At 34.5% G+C, this 15,064-nt stretch overlaps 1 protein-coding gene across 2 annotated transcripts in view; it reads right to left on the bottom strand.

Annotated features, from left to right (window-relative positions):
• The window catches only part of LOC145252664 (ubiquitin carboxyl-terminal hydrolase 22-like), an 87,529-nt gene that overhangs the window by 35,017 nt on the left and 37,448 nt on the right, over positions 1 to 15,064 (bottom strand). The window lies entirely within an intron of this gene.

Below are 15,064 nucleotides of genomic sequence, written 5' to 3'. Positions count from 1 at the left end.
AAGTAGCAATTCCAATTCTATTAAAATTTCTAAACCTTTAATCAGAGATTTGAGGCTTTTTAAAACTATTCAAATGACTATAAAATCCTGTGTAATGTCCACATATATTTTGCAAAATGTAAAAATACACTTGATAGAAGGGTGGGTGCATATATTACAAGAGTAGGTTTTTTAAATATTTTTCTCAGATGCTTTTCTTGTAATTGATTCAAAATTGTGAGATAAGATTTGTTTTTTGCAAACCTCATTTGCATTTGTTTGTCATTAATGCTACTTGAAATTTTCATAAACAATTAAAAACAATCGACAATTGGTATGCAAAATAAGAAAACTGTAGGAACAGAATAGTTAACAAAGCCATCTCGTATCAAGAATGAGTTTCTACATAATGTTACTATTAAAAACCCATTCTTAACATCAGGAGGGGTGTCTGCTAACTATTCTCTACTTTCCCTCTATGAAGAAATGTTCATATTTTTCTAGCAACTATAAAAATTTGGTTGGTTATTAGATTGATTTGCATTACTGCAAAAAGAAAAACAAGATACAAATCAGAATAATAATAGTAGTATTATATATAGGGCAAACGTCTGTGTGTGTTCATATGTCAGCTAAAAACTTTTTTCATTCTCATCGAACTATGATGAACCTGGTATCATATGAATAAGCAAAGTCTCAGATGAATAATATTTCAAAATTAAAAAAAAAAAAAGATTCATTCTTTGAGAGTTAACTGGGCGAGGTTTTGCAAGGGTGGGGGTACCCTTTTTCCCCTGGATTTCCAATGTTAATATTACATAATTTTAAAAGAATTTAATGTATTTATGTATTAATTAGGAAAAATACAGGCTCATTTTGCCAGAAATTATGTCATCTCTCTTTAAAAGTGTTTATTATTACATGAGAAAAACTGGGTGATTCTACAGTATAAAACCGAAAAAAATATTGACTTTCAAGTAATGGTACCTACATAATTGTTGCATGTCAAAGAGTAATATATTCAAGAATCACAAAAAATGATGAGGTAGAAAGATAATTATTCATGAAAAACAGTTTCAATAAAAAGAAAAAACAGTTTAAAACAAATCAAGGTATTTATGTATAAATTGAAAAAATTCAGAGTTAGTTTACCGGAAATGACATACTTTCCCTTTAACTTAACTAGCCAGTTATATTAGTTTGCTATTATTTATAATAGGATTACTAAACCTTCTTTTTATTTGGCGATGGAGGGGGGGGGGATAGTGTCTATTTTCTTCTCACAAGACAATTCTCCCAAGCATTACCCTCACTTTTTTTACTTAGTATTAGTTAAAATGATATCTGTCTATACTAAAACTCTGTTTATGAAGTGGGGGATGTTGCTGGAATGCTGAGAACAGATACTACACTTTGATCTAATTTATATAGTTTATTTTCTCATGAAAAAATATTACAATTAAATTATGAATAAATTCAAAAAATAAAAGCAAAAAATCACAATCGTAAACAAACTTAGGCACAAGGCCCTATAAGAAATTGGGGAGGAGGAGGGTACAGGGTCTTTGTGACTAGAGTAAATTTGTAAGGATGCTGACTTCGGAGTCTTACTCTTGATTGACAACATTTATCACAATACCTCATTCACTCTGTGGAGTCTAATCTAACTAATAAATCCCCAGTGTTTGAAAAAACATATTTACAATTTGTAAAATGTGTGTGTGTGTGTGTGTATGTGTGCATTTTTTTTTAATACATTTTGATCTTAGCCAAAAGACCAAGTAACCATAATATAGTAGTTTCCTACTAGGCATTATCTCCTTAAAAAAAAAAATACATAAAAAAAAAAACATAGATGTCATATGCCAAAAATCACATAAAGTGATCAATTAATTATACTCAACATGAAACAAAGATGTCTTACTCTAACAATAGTGTACAATGATCAATTAATTTTTTATATATATTTATGTATAAATTTTGATAAAACTGCACAGTCAATTGATCAAGTAATGTTTAGTGCTTATTTGTCAAATTCCAAAACTTACATAAATTCATCAAGTTATGTTTAGCGCTTATTTGTTGTACTCCAAAAATCACATAAATTCATCAAGTTATGTTTAGTGCTTATTTGTCATCTTCTAATAGCATTACAAGTTGATTTTTTCTTTTTAGATAATTGTTATTTTATCAACTTACATGAAAAGAGCTGTGTAAAAGATGCTTAAAATCGTTTGAATTATGCAAATACCATCAGTAGTTCAAAAGTTATGAGAATTTTAAGTGCTAAATTTTAGGCTTTTCTGTGGACATTTTTCTGTAGAAAAAGTGGGCTAAATTACGGATCTCAACATTTCAAGAAATTTGGTAATTTCGCCACCATTTATTTTTCAAGCTATTCTAATGAAACTTGGCACTCTTATGTAAAATTGTGTATTCTTTGTTATTATGCAGTCAAATCTGATGTATCTCCTTACCATAAGCCATGAATTATAAATTTTTTTTTTTTTTTAAACTGCCGCATGGTATCATACAGTGGGTGTCTATTCATGAACAAAACTAAGTATTATAGTGGTATTTAAATATAGCTTTATTGAGAGCAGGTATTTTCCTGCCTCCTCACCGAAGCTTAATCTGGGTGTAGCCATTTAATGCCTAAAGAGCATTCATGGCCGGTATTTACTACTCCCCTCAAAGAAAAATAATTGACTGATATGAATTAATCTCAGAAATAAATCAAAGAAAATTTTCCATATAGTTTGGATTTTCGTAAAAGATGGAAATTCACATAGTCGACCAGAACTTATGCATTTTGGGGCCAATCCAATTTTTAATTTTGTAAATCCTCTCTATCAGGCCCAAAATACACCCCTATTTTCTGAGATGCAACCATAAATCATACTCAACATGAATCCTTGATGTAGTTTTCACAGTGCCAGGATACCAGGAATCCTGATAAGTAACAACTATATATTCACCAGTTGATGGTAATTGTTCTCATTTTTATTGTTGTTTTACTGAAAATTCAACTATGTAAACAAAGAAATGAAACAGTAATTTTTTACCTTGTTCCCACCTTAACATTTAAAATGATTACTTTTGTTTTAGGATATGCTGAAAACGAATATCGCATTTAAATTTTCTGCAAATAAATAGTTTTCAGGATAATAAGCAATGTCATTTCTTATGTTATCGCTGCTGGCCATCTGGGTACGTGCGAGCGTGCAAATGTAACCCCGAGAAACTATGCACAAACACATGTACCAAGATGGCCACCAGCAAAAATGACAGAAAGCTACTTATTTGCTGAAAATTTTAATACAATATTCGTTTTCAGCATACCCCAAAACCTTAAAAGATAGTCATTTTAAAGAAAAATGTTAAGGTGTAAACAAGGTAAAAATTTACAAAATGCATCCCAATGAAATTCTTTATTGAACAACCTAATTATTATTATTTAGAAATCTTCAGTTAAAAATAAAAAAAACAGGTTTGTTTTACAGATTGGAAAAATAGTCTTGACAATGATTTGAAAATAAATTCAAGTTTCATGATATATTTTATTTAATTGTTAGGTGAAAGTACAGAATAGTTAACAAAACACCATTCCTTCGCCATGTTAAGAAAAGGTTTCTAAATAATAATGTTATTATTTCAGCATGGTAGCATAAGTGCACAAATATCTTTTATTTGTTATATGTTTGTTTTTTTTGTTTTTTACCACTAAAAAAAAAATGTATGTACTTAGTACATTTTGTTACTTTTTAAGGCTTTTAGTACATGTGTACTAAAAGCGTTAAAAACAACAAAATAGTATTGTTTGGAAATCAAATTTGAAAAACTTGATAATTTTTTTAAATTGAAAAACTCAGAATAAAAAGTAAACATTTTTTTGCTTTCAAAACGAAAGCAGAAAAAACAGTTTTCTATTATAACGAGAATACAAATTCATTAATACGCTGACAGTGATGGTTAGCGAAAAGCAAGCCATTTCTCTTTAAGCAGATTTGAACTTCTAAAAGATAACATTTTAAAGAAATTTCCGCACAATTAATAATTATCAAATATTTACATATTATACATGAAAATAATTCTGAAACTATTATCTATATGAAAATGGATGATATATGATTTATCTTATCAATTTTGAAATATTCTTTGTCAACTTTGCTCAAACGTAACTTTGCTTCCTGTGGTCATAAAAATAAAAATCAAAGTTCAGTAGAGATGGACTCCTATACTTATATAGCCTGTAAAATTTCAGCCATATCCAATCAAATTCAACACTATGCATATATATCCAAACGTAATGTATAAAATGTAAACATTGAAAAAATAGTTTCCCTTTTTGCTGTCGTCATTTTTTACCGTTTTTTTTTCATTTTTACAAATATTGAACGCATAAAAGAAAAATAAATTAACATCATTGGAATGCTTTCTTTTTCCATCAATGTAATTCTTTTAAAAACTGACTAACAAATAAAAAAGATATGACTTGTGGAAGCACATTAGGTATATAACATTGCCGATGTCCACAAAAATACAGCATACACTTGTAATACTACTTCTAAAAATCACACAATCATATCAAGAAATGTTTCATTCTTATTTGTCATATTCCAAAAATTACGTACATTGATCAAACGATTTTTATACTTATTCATTAGATTTTAAAAATCATAAATTAATCAATTTATTATTACATACTCAACATGAAACAAAGATGTCTTATTCCAAAAATTATGTACAATGACCAATTAGTTTTTTGTGATCAGTTGTTATATTCCAAAAGTCACGTACATTGATCAATTAATGTTTAATGCTTATTAATCATATTCTAAAAATCACCAAAATTGATTAATTCATTTACGTAATCAACACGGAACAAAGATGTTATATTCCAAAAATCACATACATTGATCAGTAAATGTTTAGTGCTTATTTATCATATTCTAAAAATTATATGCATTGGTTCATTAATTTTTGGTGTTTAAAACAACGTATTTATGTATAAATTTGGAAAAAAAATTGCTGTGTAATCTTCTGGAAGTTACATCATTCTTCTTAAAATCATAGTGTCGGTGGTAGTTATGAGGGGAAAGAAACAGCAACTGGTGGCCTACCAATCATTCTGTCCCCGCTTTTGCAGAGAATCTGTAGCAAACAGGAGACAACTCCAACCTCCTTCAACAAGGATATACACACGGCTGGGGACCACTTTGTGAATTTCAAATTCCCATGTAACTCCAATGGATACACCAAATCTGCAAAACTCAATTACAACTACAGCGTCTGCAGGAACCAACATGCTCACGGCCCAAGCACAGATGATCCATCATGTAGCCTTCTGAAATATGCGCATGCTAGGAACTTGAAGAAACTCATGCGCTCACTGCCCACACCCTTCACCAGTTCAAGGTCAACATTACCTAACTTTCGGAGGTAAGACTTGCAGACCAAAGTACCTCTATCAAACACTGCTTATCATATCTATTACAGTGGTCTCGCGGATGGATCCAGGCGTCATAGTGTAGCACTGATCCTAAGCAATCAGGAAAACAATGCTCTCCTTGACTGGGAACCAATCTGTCCATGTCTTGTCAGTGTTCATTTGCAAGGTACTCTGTTCAATATCACTGTAGTGGCTGTGTACACCCCTACTCTTGTTGCTGACGATGTCACCAAGGATGTCTTCTACGATAGCTTGCAAGCTGTTATGGATGATATCCCAGCAAGAGACGTCGTGGTAGTTGTGGGACATCCAAACATAAAACAAGGTTTTGGCCCATTCACCATTGGTAACTGCTGCTCGGACAGAGAACGACTGATTGACTGCTTCTGCAAACCAGCTCACTGTGACTAGCACACAATTCTAGACCCCCATCCCACGGCACCTAGTGACTTGGTACTCAAATGACAGTCTTACTAGAAACCAAATTGATCACATTCTTGCCAAATGCCCACTGGTCGGAGAACAACAACTTCTGCCGATTGCGTTGTGAGACTGCCCATTTTGCAAAGACCGATCTCAATACCTACTGACAAAACGTTGCTAAAGAGATGGAACAAGCTACCTCAGTAGAAGATTCCCAAAAGCTTTACCAAACCCTTAAAGTGACAACCAAAAGAAAAAAGTGAAATGTTGCTGGATACGAATGAAACCCCTACTTCCCACATAGTAGATCGCACGATACGTTGGAAACAACATTTTAAAACCTTATTAACCCACGATCCTCCCTCTCAATGTCACGCCTCCCTCCCTAACAGACTTTCCGGGGTATGATGCCAACTGCAATCTGCCAATGGAAGAAGAGATATAAGATGTCATGAAAAAACAAAAAAATAACAAAGCTGCAGGAACTCTACAAGAGCTGTCCCGACCTTACGGTCAGTTACTAACAGCCAATTCTAGACGCTGTGTGGCACTCTGAACTACCTCAGGACTGGAGCAATGCAATAATCCTTCCCTTCTACAAAAAAGGTGACAATTATAGAGACATTAGTTTGATTAATGTCACCTCTAAAATCTTTTCATATATCCTTCTCCATCGTATCAAGAATATCTGAGACTGCCAAACCCAACCAAACCAAGCAGGCGTAGAGGATGTACAAATCAAATTTTCTCCCTTAGGCGAATTTTAGGACAGTGGTGGACCTATCAGCAATCTACCATCATTTGTTTCATTGATTTTCACCACAGTCTTCAATTTAGTGGATTGCAGAAGCCTCTGAAACATAATGCGCCACAATGGTTTCCCAACCAATTTCTCAAAGCGCACTACATGCATAACCGAACTAGAGTGAGGTGCTATGGGGAAGAATCAGATTCCTTTGTCGTCCAAACAGAAATCTGCCAACGATCTGTGCTCTTCTCCATCCCATTCAACTACATCAATGACTGGATCCTAGAGAAAAGCTTGACTGGCTTCGTTTGTGTCAGAGTAGGCCACAACGTTAACAAATTCCTAATGAACCGCCCCCTTCACACTGAAGTAAACACTTCATCAAATGTCCACACTAAGGTAATGTACTTGCAATAACCCTTATCCCTGAGTGGCTTCCAGGCCTTGATAAGTGGTGATCACTGTGTAAAAAAAAAAAAAAAAAAAAAACTTTTCCATCACTGATCTCGACTCTGCCAACGACGTTGCGATCCTTAGCAAGTTTTACAGAGGTTCAGCACACACTCAATAAGGTCAGTTGCATGGTCAAAATGTTTGTAATGAGAATCAACGCTTCTAAGACGAAAATTCCATCTGGTAACTTTCCCCCATCTGACTAAGTCGCTATGACCCACAATGGTGAAGCTGTGGAAGGGGTTGAAACCTTCAAATACTCTGGCATCTATTTTACAGTTACTGGTCAAGCAAAGGACAAAATCATCATCAGTATCAACCTGGCTAGAGCAGCCTTCGTCTGTTTTCAAAAACGACAGTGGTCTCGCCAGGAGATAAGACGTTTCACAAAGATGCGGATCTACAAGGCCATGGTCAAATTCTTTTCTATTGATGTGAAACTTTGCCACTGTGCAGAGAGGATTTTCATAAACTTGCAACTTTGATCACTACTGCCTCCGCCATATCCTGCACGTTCGCCTCTCTGACCGGATCCCTAACTCAACCATAAACACTAGATGTTACATCCTTAGTCTGGAGGAAAGTGCTGAAAAGGAGACTCCAGTGGTTCAGTCACGTACTGTGCCGGCTGGGGGATGAGTTTGTCCATCAATTGGTGGCACCCAATGCATTCACTGGCTGGAAGAAATGCCAAGATGGTCAATTTAAGACTAGGCTCATGGCAGTCAAAGCAGATATGAAGATTGTGTCCAGTCCTCGTGATTTTGACGTTCATCACTAGAACCATGAATTAAATATTTGAGGTGATGCCATCAACTCTGCTGTCTAGTGACGGTGAAAGGGTTTGACAAGAAATACAGTTAACAAAATTGGAGCCGGCTCAACTCATCCTGGGTGAATGCCACTACAAGTAAGTAAAAATCCAGTAAATTGATCAATTAATTGTTAGGAAATACACTGAAGAAGGATGTCATATTCCGAAAATCATATACAATGATCAAGAAATTTTTGGTGATTATTTGTCATATTCCAAAAATCACGTACATTATCATAGTGAACTGATCAATTAATTGTTAGATACTCGACACAGAATAAAGTTGTCATATTCCAAAAATCATATAAACTGATCAAATAATTCTTAATGCTTATTTATCATATTCCAAAAATCACATCAATTGATCACTTAATTATTACATACTAAACTTGGATTCCTTATACAATACTTTTTCCAATGTGTTTATTCCAAAAATATATTTAATCCTCATTTAACTCTAGTAGCTACTAACCTTAAATCTACACCCATTACTCATATATAACCCCAATTCTTTCTACTCATAAGATGCAAATAACCACATCTTCCAATCTTAATTTTACTTTGAGGAGTGCAACTTCATAGCAGATACTAACTACCTTTGATACTAATGCAATAAGCTCCAACTACTCATGTGGGGGCATAAAAATACCTGGCTTTGAAATTAGGCGTGGGGCAAACCCCTTTGGTGCTGATGGACCTTGTCAGGTCATCCACCTAGGAGAAGGAAAACTCTGATGTCAAACCTGTACCACTGGCCTCATACATCTTGGCACCAAACGAGGGAGGGAGGCTTCCTCAGTCCTGGTCAACAACCTCCCTAAAGCTGGTGAATTGATCAAAATCACCCGTTTGCAAACCTAAACTATTTAAGGAGTAGTTGGGCTCTGCCTACTCCCCGGCTTCTGTACTTTGCCTCACGGAGTAGAGGTGCGATCACAGAAACTCATTAGGAGATGCTCAGTGCTTGGCCTTGTTTCTTGACTAGGGCAATGAATGCCATCCCCCACACCTGCCACATTCTCTTCCCCTTAACTAGGAATCTTGGGAGTACTTGTTTACCATGTATGCTAACATGATTGGACTGGCCCACTTGTCTGACAAGTGTGACAGTTTGTCTGGCTGCTGTATTCTGACTGATAATACAGGCACCCTAAGTCTTTGGTAGTGCTTAGAGCGGCTTCCACTTTGTTGTAAGGACTTACAAACACATGCACGGACTTCAAGTCTATATTCAGAAACCCCCCTTCCCATGACTATGGAATCTAAACTAGAATCAAACGATTAGGCCTTCAAGTGCTTTAGACTAATTTTACAACATAGCATTTGCTACTTATACTTTCTTTAACGCTGTCCCTCAATCCAAGGTTATACTCTAAGCAATCAGATCTCTGACAGCATAGATGTAGCACTCTCCCTAGACGCTAGTGTCAAAATACATGTATTTGGCGACTAATGTTCACCACAGTAATTGGCTTGGCTTCTCTAACTACACTGCTGGTAGCATCACACAACTTATATCCCATTCCTTGACACAGACAGTTTCCCAAATCATCAGGATCAGCAAGCCTCACTTCTGGACCTATTTCTGATCACAGTTTCTGAGGATTGTGTGACAAATGCCCATTGTCCTCTCGAGAATGCTGATCATGCTGTGATAATGATATACATTTCCCTAAACTCTGGACCCCAAGTGGAAGAGCCACTACTCAAAATGACAATAAAGCTGACTCGGATGCCATCAGGGATCACATCAGAGATGCTCCATGGGGAAATATCTTTTCTCTTCATGCTAAACAGTACGCAAATGAGACCACTGAATGGTTCGAAGTTGCAATTGAAACATGTTCCCACATATAAGTTCTACAGCAAACCCCACTCTCCTCAATGGTTTACTTCTACTTGTGCAGCTGCCATTGCTCAAAGGTAGCATGCATCCCTCAGACTTATCTGACAGAAATCTAGTACACATAAACAAAAGTATATAGAAGTAAATGTAAGAAGGAAATAACTACAAGAGAATATACCAAACCCACCAGAAGTGCAAACCCACCATTAAAGTGCAGAAATTAGGAATAATTATAATTTATAATCGTGTAGTAAATAATAGGCGATCAACAATCCTCTCACTATCCAACAATCTTGAATGTGAAAGCTAATCCGCTTGCCTGTCGGTTTGTCTCCAACTCTACTTTGAACCCAGCAAACAACTTCCTCCCTAATTTTCCTCTGCGGACAGAAATCACACCAGATGATCTGAAAATCACTCTCTCTCAAGTACATGATATAAAAAACCTAGACACCTCAAAAGCATGTGGACCTGATCTCATCCATGCTGTGCTATTAAAAAATGCTCCACTGAGTTTGCTCCTGTTCTTTCCAAACTATTCAACAAATGCCTTAGCGAATCTTGCTTTCCTGACTGATGAAAAATTGCTTCTGTGCCACCAGTTTACAAGAATTCTTACAAAAAAACTGACCAATTAAATTATAGTCTCCTCCCTCTTTTTGCCAAAATATTTGAGGTTATAATTAATCAATCTCTAGTCTACCAACTCACAGCTGCTAAACTTTTGTCCGACTAACAGTATGGGTTTTAGGCAAGCCCATTGTTCTACAGCAGATATCCTAACTAATCTCTGAACGTATATACCATGCACTGGATAAAACAGGGGAGGGGAGAGGGGACAGTAGCCCTAGATATATTAGCGATACACATTGACAATAAAAAGCTTTGGATAATCACAGATTTCAAGGGGTTTCTGCTAAAATAGTTATATTTTATAAACCAAAGCGCTTTAAGTTTTTAAAATACCACTGTTTTGTTCGGAAATGAATATACTTTCAAATGAATTAATAAATAATAATGTACATTATATTTTTAAAAAGTTTTGAATAAATAAAATGATAAAAATGTTATCATAAAACGGCATTTTCAGTAAGATTTTGTAATGACCCCCCCCCCCCATTTCTAAACACTCGTACCGCGTTTCTGTTAAGAATTTTTTAATGGAATTTGGAAAATAGCCAGGAATGTAAATTTTAATATTTTTGGGTGTCCGAAATATATTTGACCACTCGTTTTTTTGTTGTGTTTAAAAAAAAAAAAAAAAAAAAAAAAAAAAGATTTCAACATGATGAGTTTGGCAAATTTTGAAAAAAAATTTCTTCGGACACCCACTTTTAAATAAAACAATCTTTTTATCATGTTTATCTGTTGAAAGAATAATAGTATATTGATTTGTCTTATGGTACGTAGCTATTTAAAAACATGATATCGGGAAAAAAATCGTTTTTAGTTTGAATGTAGTATTAGTAATAGCATCCTCATCAGCAATGATAACATGGCGTAAACAGACGTTTTTTTTTGTTGTTGATTTTTATTCCAGATTGATTTTTTAAATTGAAATTCTGGTCATAAAAAAAAAATTTCTTACATGTTTAGTCATCAATCATATAAATATTTAAAAAATTTGGGAAGTAGTCAAATTTTTTGTTTTTTGGTTCACGTGTACAAGCGGTATAACCCTTTATATTTTTTTCATTTTCGTTTAGTGTTTTCGGCAGATTATTATTGAATGGAACCCGATTGTAAAAAAAAATGCAAAATCAATATTTTTGTCGGAGGTGCTCAGTTAAAGGAACAAAAACAGTAGAAAAAGACATTAAATGTAATTAAAAATAAAAATCCAATTCATTCAAAATTTGTGAATCATTTTTCAACTTTGGTAAAAAGTTTTTTGGTACTTCTACAGTTTATTGCCGAAAATGGAGATGCCATTTTTTCAGGCACCTGTCGTTAAAATCAAAAGGAGGAATCAGTATTTTAAACTAAGTAGAAAATAAATAACAAAAAAATTACAAAAGTGTTTTATTAAAATTGTATTTTCTTAAAGACTTTTCAATAAATGTCTTTACAATTATATTTTCATACATTTTTATACGATAAATGTCTTTACAATTATATTTTCATACATTTTTATACAATAAATGTCTTTACAATTATATTTTCATACATTTTTATACAATAAATGTCTTTACAATTATATTTTCATACATTTTTATACAATAAATGTCTTTACAATTATATTTTCATACATTTTTATACAATAAATGTCTTTACAATTATATTTTCATACATTTTTATACAATAAATGTTCTCTTTCACTTTCTTTATTTACTTTTATTTTTAAGTTCTTTCCGGAAGTAATTATTACCTAGTTTAATTTTTTTGTTATTTATTTCCTACTTCAGCCATAGTTTTAAAATACTGATTTCTTCCTGATTTTAATGACAAGTGCCCGAAAAATTGCTTCTCCATTTTCGACAATAAAGTTTGTTTTTTGTTTTTTTTGTTTTTTTAATATTTAAGTAGGTGGGACAAAAAATACTTCATACTTTACTAAAGGTCACATTTTCTGTTAGTGACGTCACTTGTTTTAAATAACATTTATTTTTGACTGTTTGTTGTAATTCTTGTAAAGTTTCACAATAGATGTCAAACACTCTCTTAAAAAATAAAAAACTCTCTTAATCTTACGTCTAACCCTAGGTACGAGTAGCAAGCCTCTTCCTAAAACCTTAGCCCTAACAATAACGCTGAGTCCGAGTGGCAGAGCTCCTCACCAAACAAAATTCTTCTGTAAGCTACATATAAGCGTAAAAAAGAAGACTTTTCCTTAAAGAAAAGTGCCCATGATTAATCTCCCATAAAAAAATAAATTTGTCAACTGTCCTAAAACGTTAGAATGGTAAATTATTTTACATTAAACTTTTGTGAAACTAACCCCCACTCTAAATTCTAAAATTGTTTTTTTTTTTTGTTTCTATTAAGTCTTCAACATGTTCACACAAAATTTTCCTTAGCCCTATCATTAACCCAAAGTCAGTGTGGCAACCGCCTCACCTTCTCATAATTGCATAAAGACCCTCTTAAAACCACACATACTTGCCTTTTAGAAAAAAAAAACTCTCAGGATTTATCTACCATAGAAAAAAAAATGGGTTAACTGCCCTAAAACACTGGAATGGTTTAAGATGGGAAATCATTTTACATTAAATTTCAAAATAATTTTTGTTTATCTTTCATTCAAATTTTTCAAAGTTTTCTCACGTAATTGTCTATAACAGTAGAACCACATATTTTAGAGAGGTGGTCAGATAGGGAGGGGTAGCAGAAGGTATTAATCTACATTACTACCAAAGAAATATTGCAATACTAGCAAAGATACCCGTGCTTCGCACGGAGCTTTGTTGCGCACTCGGGTACCAAAATCTGTGGGCACCTTTCCAGTGAGTTGATGTTGTAAGAGCAACGATTGCATAAGGTGATTAACATTTTAACTACCTCTTGTAGTGACTGAAATTCAATCAGGAACTTCACAAAACATTTTCATCAAAAAGGAAGGTTACTTGATGTTACATAGTAAATTTTTCATTGAAGTAATTTTCAACTCTTGCTTAAATTTTATCTTGCACATTCAATACTAAAAACTTACCACAATCAGATCATGTCAGTTTTTCCTCATATCCATTTCTCGAACTTTTCACTGAAGAGCCTCAGGGTAAACTACATTTCTGCTGCTTTGATTTGGAGCCAGAATGTAGAGTTTTTCTGAACTTCCTGTCCGGCTGATGGAGACGTAGAACATACCGTGACTGAAGCAGTCTGATGTCAACTCTACGCCAATGGTGTTAAATGTCTGACCTTGACTTTTGTTTATGCTCATTGCAAAACACACCTTCACAGGAAATTGGAGTCTCCGGAATTTAAATGGAAGTTCTGAGTCCGATGGAACTAAGGGGATCCTTGGCAGTAGAACGGTTTCGCCTTTGTAGGGACCACAGGAAATGGTGGCCTCAAGTACATTGGTGTGCAATCTGGTGATAACACATCTGGTTCCGTTTGTTGTTTTTGGCGGTTCCAAGGATCGAAGAATCATGATTGGCGATCCAATTTTGAGATTTAAAATGTGTGGAGGCATTCCAGATATCTCCAAAGAGTTTAAAAACTCCACAGGGTAGTGAACAGCTTCATATTCATTAGTAGCCGAATCAACTGACTTGTATTGCTTTGTGTCTCCTGGAAATTCATCCATTATTGAATTGTTCAAATGATTCACATTGCTGTTTAATGGCGAAATAATAGCTCTCTCAGCAAGCCAATCCGGTGATTTTCCATTGTTTTGCAGGTCTGGGTACACTTTGTCTTTCAGTTGCTTCTGATTACTGACACATTTACCAAGCGCAGTTGGAATCTTAATTGTGTCAGGTGAAGAAGTGATAGGAAACTGACTATTACCGATTTGGAGAAGCAATTTTGAGAAGTCTGCTGCAGCTGTGTTATCAGAGATATAGGCTCTCATATTAGTAGTCAGTCTCTTCACTATAACGTGCCTCCAGAGATAGGATTGTTTCAAACTTGCATTGACAATGTTAGCCCTTGTGCCATTTTTAACCACTGGGAGGATTTGACGGAAATCACCGCAAAATAAGGTTGGAATGCCACCCATGGGATTCTTGTTTCCTGTGATGTCTTGCAGTGTTCGGTCAATTGCTTCATAAGCACTCTTGTGCGTCATTGGGGCTTCGTCTACAATGATTGCAGAGGTGTCTCTAATTACATTTGCCAAGGCTGAGTTACCAGTAATTTTGCAAACTGGCTGATCCATTCGATGAGTATCCAAGGGTACTTTAAAAGTGCTGTGAAGAGTGCGGCCACCTTGTAGTAGAGTAGCAGCAATGCCACTGAATGCTGTTGCAAGCACAATCTTTCTCATGGATCTAATCTTTGCAAGGATCAAATTGATTACAAAAGTCTTGCCCGTACCACCTGGAGCATCAAGAAACATCATGTTTTTGTTCATTTCACCTTGTGCTTCCAACATTGCCATGAATGAATTGTAAACTTCTCTTTGAGAATCGGTCAGTTTTTCTTGCATATTTTCTGCTTGTAGGGAAAGTTCTTCAAGATTATAAGTAACTTCACGTTGATACTCTCTCGCGAGTCTTTCATCTCTCCCTTGCGTTGGTGCAGGTAATCCATAGCTTGCCAATGGTTGACCGCACATAAGGAGAACTTTTTCTTCAATTAGACAAAGAGTTTTATTGTAGATGTCCTCATTAAAATCTGCTTCTGGATTGTTAACTTCTTGCCTGTATCTGTGAAGAATGTCTTCAGATATTACATCACGAAAAG

Source organism: Euprymna scolopes, chromosome 29 (genome assembly GCF_053919585.1).
Source record: "Euprymna scolopes isolate OS-2025 chromosome 29, ASM5391958v1, whole genome shotgun sequence".
Lineage (NCBI taxonomy): Eukaryota > Metazoa > Mollusca > Cephalopoda > Sepiida > Sepiolidae > Euprymna > Euprymna scolopes.
Note: the sequence above shows the minus strand (reverse complement) of the source record. Positions and strands in the feature narration are given on the sequence as shown.